We start from the raw sequence: 11,388 nt of genomic DNA, 5'->3' as shown, positions 1-11,388 counted from the left end.
TTATCCAGCATATAATAAGGTTATAATTGACATTTATATACTTTGAAATAATAGCTGTCATGTCTCACTTCCTACTGATAATCTCATGTATTTCTTTCCTCTTTATTTTCTGGAAAATAATTTTACTAAAGCAAAACCATTATTCATAAACAACCTTCAGTTAAATGCAAAAATATTAAATCTTTTCTTTGCAGAAATATTTCTCAGAGTAAAGTTATAGCTCAATAAGGAAGACATATTTCTATCTTAAAGTTAGTACTAAATATTTTATTCATGGTCTCCTGGCACATTTGCTGCTCATATGGAAGAAACATTTGCATTTTCTGTGGTGGGCATTGAATACTAAGGTGAATCATTCTAGTCAGAACAAGTTGAGGGTTTTCTTCACAAATACACATTAAGCATACTGTGAGATTACAACACACGAAACACTTACTTTTACTATGCACCCTTAGTCTTCTTTAACTTTCATATTTTGTGATAAAAACACTTAATATGAGAGTTACTTCTTAAAATTTTTAAGTGTAAAATACACCATTGTTGACCACAGGTACAATGATTTACAGCAGATCTCTAGAGGAAGAGTCTTATTTTTTATAAGACACTTTTTGACAACACATTTGGTTTGTGTGTTTTATTTTAAGAGGCCATTTAACTACCTAGAATAAATATGTTAGCTGGCTGCTTTACATTAGAATGTGGTTCTAGATTTTCAGAAATGTGTGTATGTGTGAGTGCATGAATTTTTTGTATTCAAAGCTTATTGAATTCACATAATTAAAACAGAATAGGCAAGTTGAATCATGAATATTAAAATGCATCTTTCATACTGCACTTATCTTGCCATTAAAAAAGTTTAGGATTAATTACTGAAAGAGTTTTTGTCTTAAAAAATGAAATATTTGGTTGTGTCTTTGAAGTCGACTGCATCAGTAGACTACTTTGGGACATGTCAAACTTTATTAGGATAAAATATAATCTAACAAAAAGTTGTGTTCTGAAACTTAATAATCCTAAGTATATATCAATACTTTTTGTTTTATGATTTTATCCTATGATAATGATATTAATCACTTTATTAATAGTATATGTTGTTAGCATTTGGAGGCTACAGTGATATTTTTACACAACCTTTCTTTCTTAAAATGTATAGATAGACTGAAATATTTAAAAGTCTTCATAAAGTGACAAGATATCACTAAGCCTTTAAGAGTATATTATGACTGACTTATTAACATACCTATGGGAAATAACTGTGTCACCCAAAAGCAGGTTTGTTTAGCCCAGAAAGCATAGCAAAGGGGAAGCCTGGCAGGCTTTTTTTTTTTTATTATAATGCAGCTTAACATAGAAACCAAACAACTAATTCCTTTTTAAATTAACATGCTCAGTAAGCCATTTTGATTATATTTTGGCTACTTCTGTGCTACCCACATGGAGACAAGGTTGAATAATGTATCTGCTTCCCTAGTGTAGTCAGTGCTCTAACTGTACAAAGATAAATTAGAATCCTGAGTTTGTACGTCAGTCTCATAAACTCATTTTTTTTGTGAGTCTGCCTATGAGTGATGGAGGATCTGGGAGTGCTAAAAGGAGTTTATCATTCTGCAGGCTGACAATTAGATACTAGAACTTCAAAAAATCACTATCAACTGTGACATTTCCTCAGTAATGAGAATAAAGTTAACAGACACTTTTACGGGTCTATGATGTGAGACACTATTGTAATTTCTTCACATATACGAACACATTCCATGGTAATAAAAGGCCTTTGGGTTAAGTATTTTTATTATACACCTTTTTCTTATGAAGAAGCTGAGTCAGAAAAGTAAACTGTAGAAAAAGGTGTCAAACCCAGACCTCTGGTTCCAGAAACTGTGTCCTGACTTCTATGTGCCAGAGTTCTTCTAGAGTATTTATTAATAAGATCATTAATATTCTAGCTGGCTCACTAATATTAACATTAATATCACTGCCTATTTTATATTTCTTCCTTGAGGTTTAACAAACTCCCATAAAGTTAAGTAAAGTTTTATTACAAGGTAAATAAGAATTAACATATTATTTTTATATTATTGGCAATCTATCTGGGTTCTAAAGATCCTGTAATATGCTACTTCCAGTTAAATATAAACATTATTAGAAATTAGAAATGTATTTTTAAGTATTTTAAAGTAATTAACCTATAACATTTTTAAACCAGTGCATAAAATTCAAGAAAGTAAACTATGGTGTTTTTGAAAGAGTTTTTAAATGCAGTACTCACCTATTCTTATTGATACAGGATTATATAGGAAACTTGGATGTTATGAAATTGAAATTACACTATTTATTAATCATTGCCATTGCATGAGAGTAGCTATATGTCAACTGGTCTTTTCCTTTGTAATTAAAATTAATGACCAAAATGAATGTCTGAAAGGACAAATCAGTCAATCTCTAATTTTGCATAATCTTAAAATAATCCTTTATCATAAATATTTGCTTGTGATACATTCATTTAGGGAACACACATTAAAATTCTTACTGTGGGCCTGCTACATAAAATGCACCATGAGAGATACAAAATAAATTATAAAAATTTTCCCTTTTAAACTCATATTAAAATACTAATGAAATGACAAAATATCAAAAACATAAAAACAATAATATAGCTAGGATATGCTAAGTAATATAAAAACATATATGAGAAGAGATCATTTCTATCTGGATTTTTCTTTGCTGAACACACATTGGCTGTGCTACTTGCTTTATGCCAGGCTTAATGAGGAGAGCCTAGGGATAGAGCAGGGAACATATTAAACCCTCACGGATCTCACTGTAAAGTCTAGTGACAGGAGGAAGACTAAAAGTTATCCGATATGTAATGAAGAAAGAAGTGATGTGTTCTCATATTAAGTAAGATTGTCAAGAGGAGAAGTGAACTCAGAGACATGAGAAAATGATTCTTGCAGGTATTGGTTGGAGATAAGCTTATTTGACTGAAGGGTGCATAGCAGGTTAAGAAGGCAAAGTTCCATTTCTGTGTTTTTATAAAATGTAACAGGCAAAATCTTAAAGAATAAATAGGATTTGTGTAACTCATGGTGAGAAAGTAAAATTACAAGGAGAAGTTTTGGCATGAACAAAGGCAAGATATTAAGAAACAAGGGGAATATTTGGGGTGGGGTATCATTCAGCTAAAGATTAAGGTGTGCATGGAGGGAAAGGGGGAGTGGCACTGAGAAGGAAAGTTGAAACGAGTTGTATGTATAAGGACCTGAAATTTAGAAGTGGGAGTAGAAAATTGAATATATATATATATATATATATATAATTCAGAAGATAGGATCAGCAAGATTCTGTGGCTAGCTTGATCCAGTGGCAAAGAAACATGAGGTCAAAGATAATTTTGAATTTTGAAACTGGGTGACCTTTTAAAAATTATATTGTCATTAATAGGGAAAAATCAGAAGGAAGACTTGAATTGATAATAACCATAGAGTGACAATACCTATTATATTAAAAATTATCATAAATTATCATTTAAAATATTAAATTTGGCCTGATACATATGTATATATGATATTCTATAATTTTAATAAAATTAAATGAATATAACTGAGAAGCTTTTATGTATGAACATAGTTGAATTAAATAATAGAACAATCTCTAATTTCAAATATTACTAACCATTTATGTGAGAACCCACAAATATACAGACAGAGCCAAGTCATACTGAGTAGATTACTTAACAATATACAAAACATTGGGCCATATTTATGTTAAAATTAAATAATGCTTAACAGGGTTATCTTCATCCCTTGAAGACATAACATATGGTCTCCATGACCATGTGCTCTGGGTCCAACTTCTAGTGTTTAATTTGCCTTTATTATTTTAGCTATATGACTTTATCTAAATTCTCTTTGCTTCAGAGTTCTCTCTGACACTATGAAAATAATGGTGTATTTACTTTGTAGGTTCGTTTGGAAATGTAAGGAGCAAATCTATCTAGTACTTAGCATTAAGCTCTGAGCATAGCTAGTTCCCTATACATGTCACAATGGTTATTAGTAATGAGATGTTACATATTCTTTGGATATTTTCAAATTACAAATGCAATTTTGTTATATTCTGCTGATGCTGCACTTACTACTTCTATTTTTCTTTAAGAACTGCTAGGAATTTAAAAGGAAAAGTAACAATATCAATTTCCAATTCCATACATCCAACATAGGTTTGCATTGCTATTTTTAATTCTTAAAGCTCAATTTTATCACTTTGGAAGACAAACTGAGAATTGAACAACAAGAAAAAATATGTCATTTGCATACTTAGGATTAGAACAGTGTATAGACTGTAATATATTACAGGTAAACTTTTATAAAGCTAGGCTACACAATATCAGTAATTGGTTATAAATTTACATGCGTGCTTAAAACACACTTCTGAATTTTGGAAAATCAAATGAAAAAAATATCCTCACTTGTCTAATATTTATCAACCTCACACACACACATTTATAATTTATTTAAAATTAAACAGAAGTATTTAGGAAATAATATTTTAACCCTTTCATTTCAAAATTCTTTTTAAACTCTGCTGACTACATAGAATTAGCACACACACACATCTGTAATAGAAGCGTCCCATACAATCTAATAGAGTAGCATCTATTGTAAACTATCATTAGGAAAAAAAAACCCAACATACTTATTAAAGAGAGGGAAGAACTTACATTTTTTCTAAAGCCATCTTATTATCAGAGGAATCTGAATTTCAGATCAGTTCTCAGACATGTGTGAAAGATTTGGGCAACCATTTTATTATCCTACCATATGAAGTAAGTTCATCTCCTGGCCTTCAGGAGCAGTAACAGGGCATTGTTAAGGACAAGGAGTTCAAGGAAAATCATAGCCTGAGAGAAAATGTATCATGGAATCATGAAAATGAGTAAGTCTCTCAAAAAAGTTTTGGTTTTGTAAATCCTGCATTCTCAGAGAGATGTTCCTCATTTGGAATCACAAGTTTTTTTTTCCAAAACCCATATTATATGCCAACAACTCTGCCAAATCCTGAAGGTTAAGATGAATAGGACACTCTCTCTGCCCTCAATGAGCCGATGGATCCAGCTCAGAAGCCATGAACAAACACCCAGCATGTTGAATATATGACACCCAGAATAAACTACCAGGAAAAATCGAAAAGTTATAGTCCAACTTCTGGACTCAGGAAAGACGTTCTGGAAAAATGAAAACTTTAAAGGGAAAAAACAGGCTGCTATACTGAAGGAACAACTTAAATAAAAGCCTGGAACATAAAACCTAGAATATTCTGACTGATATGCTCAATATTACAACAGTGAGGGGTGAGGTAAAATAAATCCATTACACCTTTAGAGACAGAAAGTGAGAAAAGATAGGACAAGTGATCTAAAAAAGCCAGCCTTCTAGAAATGGTCATGAAAAGGTATTCTTACAGCTCTGGGATTTCACGAGCTTTTGTACTTTGAAACTTTTTAAGTTCAAAGTGGGAACCTACTTTCTTTTGCAGTCTCATCTCCCATAATCCACTTAATTGAAGAAAATTTAAATTATTGAGAAAAAGAAAAGACATTTTTGTTTCCTTGGTTACAGTAACAGTACTGTGATAGTCTTCCAAAACGTGATACATAAAATCATGGAAATGGCTTAAAATGTAAACCAACTCAAACCTTCAAATTTGGAAAAAGTTATAAAACTACAACCATAAATTTTTAAATAAATATTTTATTTTAGGAAAGTTTGGGATTTACAGGAAATTTTCATATGCATTCTACTTAATTTATGTGACTTAAACTATAATTAACTTCAATCCAGCTTTTAAAATTCTTTAGAGTAATCAGAAACAAAGCAAAGTGGAAAACTGATCATAGATAGCTCTATTGTAAAAATAAGCATCCTAACCTAGAGTATGTCAGGGAGTATCCACAGAAATCTTTTCATTTTCATTAAACACTGTGATTTTATTTTTTAGTAATTTATATTTTAGGGTATAGTTGTAAATTTACAAAAATAGTGGAGATAATTCATTTCTCATGCCCCTTACGCCCAGTTTGCCCTTGTATTAACACCTTACTTTAGTTTACTTGTAACCATTAATATATTTATACATCATATTGATACATTATTAACAAAATACCTTTTTTAGATTTCTTTAGTTTTTACCTAGTGTCCCTTTTCTATTCCAGGAGCTCATTCAGAATACCACATTACATTTACTGTCCTGTTTCTTTAGGCTCCTCTTTGGCTGTGACAGTTTCTCAGTCTGCTTATTTTTGAAGGACTTTGGTAGTTTTGTGGAGTCTTGCTAAGGTATTTTGTAGAGAGTACTTTAATTGGAATTTTTGTGATGCTTTTCTCATGATTAAACTGAAGTTTCTTTTTCTTTTTTTCTTTTTTTGAGAAAAACTACAGAGGTTAAGTGCCAATCTCATTACATCATATTCAAGAGTGCATAATAAAATCTGACTGATACTGTTGGTGGTGACCTTGAGTCCCTGGCTAAGGTAGTGCTTTCTTGTTTCCCCATTGTAGTTAGTCATTTCCCCTCCTTTCCAGACTGTATTCTTAGAAGGGAATCTATCATAGCCCACACTCAAACTTAAGGCGTGGGGGCTACGTTCTATCTGCTTATGGGAGGAATACTCACATAAATTATTTGGAATTCTTCTGCTTGGAACTTTCTCCATGTTTCTTTCTTTGTTTAAGTATGCACTCATGGATATTTATTTTATACTTTGGGTTATAATCCAAGAGCACTTTTTAAATTTTGTTGTTCAAATTGTTCCAGCGTCAGGCACTGGGAGCTCTTTCAGTTGGCTCCTGCGCCGTTTGGACACAGTTTCATAAGTGCGGGTTTTTGGTTTTGTTTTGTTGTTTTCTGAGCATGTTCTTATTTCTGCAACTGTGTAATGCGAGATGCTCCGGGTCCTCTTGTGTAGTTACCTCCTCAGTCCTAGAATCAGCTCTTTCTCCCAGCAATCTTGGTTCCTTTTATTGGAGCATTATGTCAGAAATGAAGATCTAGGGATGGTTGTTGGATTGTTGTTAGTCCCTGTCAGCTGATAAAGCAAGCAAGCGTGTGTGTGTGTGTATGTGTGAACCCATCCAGCTAAACATGAATGTATACTGGTGTTTCCAACTCTAATCTATGACTACATGGACCATTCTAGAATCCTCCCTTGTTTATCTATAAAAGTATAAATTATTTAGTACTGAGAATTCTGGCTTCCAACATTAAGTATACTTTTACTTCATTGTTAAATTCCAGTATATAGTGGTTTCCAGAATTGTGAACCTTCACATCCTTGTCAGAAATTTGTATTAAGTTTTTTACTTTATCCATTCTAATAGGTGCATAGAAGTATGTCGTTGTTGTTAAATTTGCATTTCTCTAATGCCAAATGATGTTGAGTGTCTTTTCATATGCATATTTGGCATCTTGGATGAGGTATTTTCAGGTCCTATGTCCATTTTTCATCTGGGTTGTTTCTTTTCTTATTACTGAGTTTTAAGAGGGTTTTGTGTGTGTGTGTGTGTGTGTGTGTGTGTGTGCGTTCCATATAAGTGCTTTATGAGATAAGTATTTTACAAATATTTTCTCCCAGTCTGTGACTTTTATTTTATAACCTAAGGTCATGTAGATTTTTACATATTTTCTCTTACATATTTTAAAGTTCTGCATGTCACCTGTAGATGTATGATTCATTTCAAGATAATTTTGGGGAAAGATAAAAGGTCTGCAGAGAATATTATAACACTGTATATAAAAGTAAACTCAGATGAAGGTAATCACTTCTGCAACACTATAAAAGAATTCTCTAAAGCTCTAAATTCCATAACAGGTACAATGAGCTTTCTATGAGTGGGACTTACCTACCTCTCCAAACCAATTATCTTGCAGTCTCTGATTGCACAGTATACCCTTTAATAACACTGACAATCTTTCTAAATGCCTAGGGTTTCTAACCTCAGAATCTTGATACACTCCATTTCTTTTGTTTCAAACACATTTTCCTGTTTTTCAAATGCCTGATTACACCTTAAGATTGTATCTCTTCTTAGAGATGTACCCTAGTCTCGCATCATTTTGTATAGTTCTCATCTATTAATATTTCTTATCAAATTGGTTCTTTTCTTAATATCACTTCCAGAGATATAAGGGAACTGTATAAAAAAAATATACACAGAAACATACACATATACAGAGAGCTTTCTTTTAAGCTAAAATCTCCATGATGCCACGAATAATGCATTTTTATTACCATATATTCACTGTCCAGCACAAGACCTAAATATTCTAGAGCAATACATTATTTTATGAACCTGAGTTCATTCCCATCACATTTTAAAATGTAAAAGGAGCATTATTGAATGAAATAAAATTTTAAAAGCAAACCAGGGAGACATATAACAGAGAATATATTAAAGCCAATGAGAAAACATGTACAGTTAGGATAGTAATTACATCTAAAACATATAAAAATAATTTTATTAGTAAAATTTTTAGTACTCTACCATTCTAAAATAGGTACATTGCATTAACGATTAATATTAAGGGAAAAAAAGCCTCTGAATATTTTCTAATTCATTGACAAAACCACTCTATTATAATCAAATTGATATGGCATGAAGATACTATTAACAAAAATTATTCTCTGTATGTCCTCACTTTACAGATTGATTTTTTTCTTATGCTCATTAACTTATAGCAGTGAAATACTTTAGCAGAGAAAACAATAGGAGCAAGACAGATAATAATATCTCATCATAACAGATTAGAAAGTTCTAATAGGAACTGCAAAGCATTGCATTTGTACTAATATTAGATTTTACTTATGACAAAATTTCCTAATATTGAAAATCTTGTGAACTGCCATTATATCTGAATTTTTCATATTTTTTGAAGAAAGAATTTCTTTCATCAGGAATTTTAGATAGTGGCTGCTCAATTCAAGGTCTTATTATTTTTGATATTATTCATTTATAAACACAAATTTTCAGAAGCACTGATTTCCACTTGCTTCTCTGAACACTCCCTAAGAGCTGTCATTTTGGTATAGGTACAGCATTTCAGAATTATTAATCAATGTGAGACTTATGAAATATTTCTATAGTTTGGGGAAAATCTCTTACAGGGTGACCTCTCCATCTTGCCAGGTGTATTAGGAACCTTCAGACTACTCAATATGACACATACAAATGTGACTAGGGCTTGTTCAGGTAACATTCTCTAAAGGTATGTCAGGAGAGGCAGTAGGAAAATAGTTAAACTCATCACTCTAATGCCAGACTGCCTGGATTTTCAAACCCCAATTTTGCCACTTACTAGCTGTGTGACCTTGGGAATATTACTTAACCTCTCTGTGCCTCAGGTATCTCAGACATATCATGAAGGTTAATTATAATGGCTGTAATGATTACATGACATGAAAAATGCTCAAAAGTATCAAACATATATGAAATATTGCTATTATTAATCATATGGTCTGCATAGCCAAGGTGCCAAATTTTGCAAGGGTATGGTTAGAGGGCGTCTATTAACAGGTATTCGGTATTGAACGATTAGTGGCCAACCAATCGGATTCTCTCATTTAATGATGTTAAAATAATAATAACAGAGAAACAGGACCACATGAAGAGAAGGCTGAAAGAGAAATGTGTTATATTTCTATTTCCATGTAAAAAAATTACCACAATTTTATCCATTAAAAAAAGTTATTATCCCACAGTTTCCATTGGTCAGGAGTCTACTTTTGATCAGAGTCTGCAAAGGCTGAAATCAAGGTTTCAGCTCGATGCATCTGCATCCGAAGATTTGCAAGCTATCTCAAATTTTTGGAAAAAATAATTCCCTATAAGCTGTAGGACTGAGGTCCCCATTTATTTACCATCTGTTTTGGGGACCACTCTCATAGTCTAGAGGTCACGCTCAGGTTCATGCTATGTGGCTTCCTCCATAGACCTCATGTTTCGAATCTCTTCTTTTAAAAATAGCCCTGTCCTTTTTAAGGCTTCTTCTCATTGGTCAGACTCATCTAGAATAATCTTTCTGTCTATTACCTCAAAGTTAAATGATTGGTAGCCTAAATATGGGAGGATATCCCATCATATTCACAGGTCCCATCTACACTAAAGAGAAGGCGGTGACACAAGAGATAGGGTGACTGAGGGTCATCTTTGAATTCTACCTACGGTACTATGCAAAAGAAGCACTTGGTCCATTTTATTTTATTTTATTTTTATATGTGTTTTATTGATTATAATATTACATTTGTGCCAATTTCCCTTCCCTCTGCTCCCCTCCACCCGGTGGCCCCCCTCCCTCCAGTTGTCCCCCCCTTTTAGATCATGTCCATTAGTTGTGCATACAGTTCTTCTCAACCTCTCTCTGTCTATTCCATTCCCTCCTACCATGATCCTTAATTCCTATATCATCTCCCTCCCTCTCCCCATTCCCCCTCCCTGTTGACCTCCCCCCAATATGTTCTCCGTACCTATAGTTCTTTTTCCACTCTCGTTGCCTGTTTAGTTTGCCTTTGTTTCAATTCCCTAGCTTCTGTTGTTTCTTGTGATGCAGTTTTCATTTTAAATTTCATTGTCTTGATCCTCCTTTTTCTAAACCAGTCCCTTTAACATCTCATATAACAGTGGTTTGGATCTAATGAACTCTTTCAGTTTTATTTTGTCCTGGAAACACTTTCTCTGTCCTTCTATTCTGAATGACAATTTTGCTGGATAGAGTATTCGTGGTTGTAGGTTTTGGATTTTCATTACTTTGAATATTTCTTGCCAGTCTCTTCTTGCCTGCAGGGTCTCCCTTGAGAAGTCAGCTGCTAGTCTAATTGGGACCCCTTTGTACATAATTCTTTTCTTCTCTCTTGCTGCTTTTAAGATTCTCTCTTTATCTTTAATTTTTGACATTTTGATTATAATGTGTCTTGGAGTGGTTCTCCCTGGGTCCAGTTTTTTTGGAACTCTCTGTGCTTCCTGGACCTGTAAGTTTATTTTCTTCCCCAAGTCTGGAAAGTTCTCCTTTATTATATTTTCACTCAATTTTTCAAGTTCTAGTTCATCTTCCTCGCTCTCTGGCAAACCAATGATTCTTATGTTGGGCCTTTTATAGCTGTCCCAGAGGTTTCTGATCCTCTCATCGTTGCTTCCCATTTCCTCTCCCTGCATTGGTTGACTTCTTGTTCCTTCTCCATATTCCAGTTTGTTGAAATGAACTCTGGATTTTTTTTCCTCACCATCTGTCTCGTATGTGGTTTTGTTCCTTTTGTTATGAGTGTTTTTCACTTCTTTCTCATCTTTTTCCAGATCTTTTGTGAATTCTGTAAGCCACCTGATAACAATGGCCCAGAAC

Source organism: Furipterus horrens, unplaced genomic scaffold (assembly GCF_987537825.1).
Source record: "Furipterus horrens unplaced genomic scaffold, mFurHor1.1.pri manual_scaffold_2, whole genome shotgun sequence".
Taxonomy (NCBI): domain Eukaryota; kingdom Metazoa; phylum Chordata; class Mammalia; order Chiroptera; family Furipteridae; genus Furipterus; species Furipterus horrens.
The sequence above is the reverse complement of the archived record's forward strand: the minus strand, read 5'-3'. Positions refer to the sequence as shown.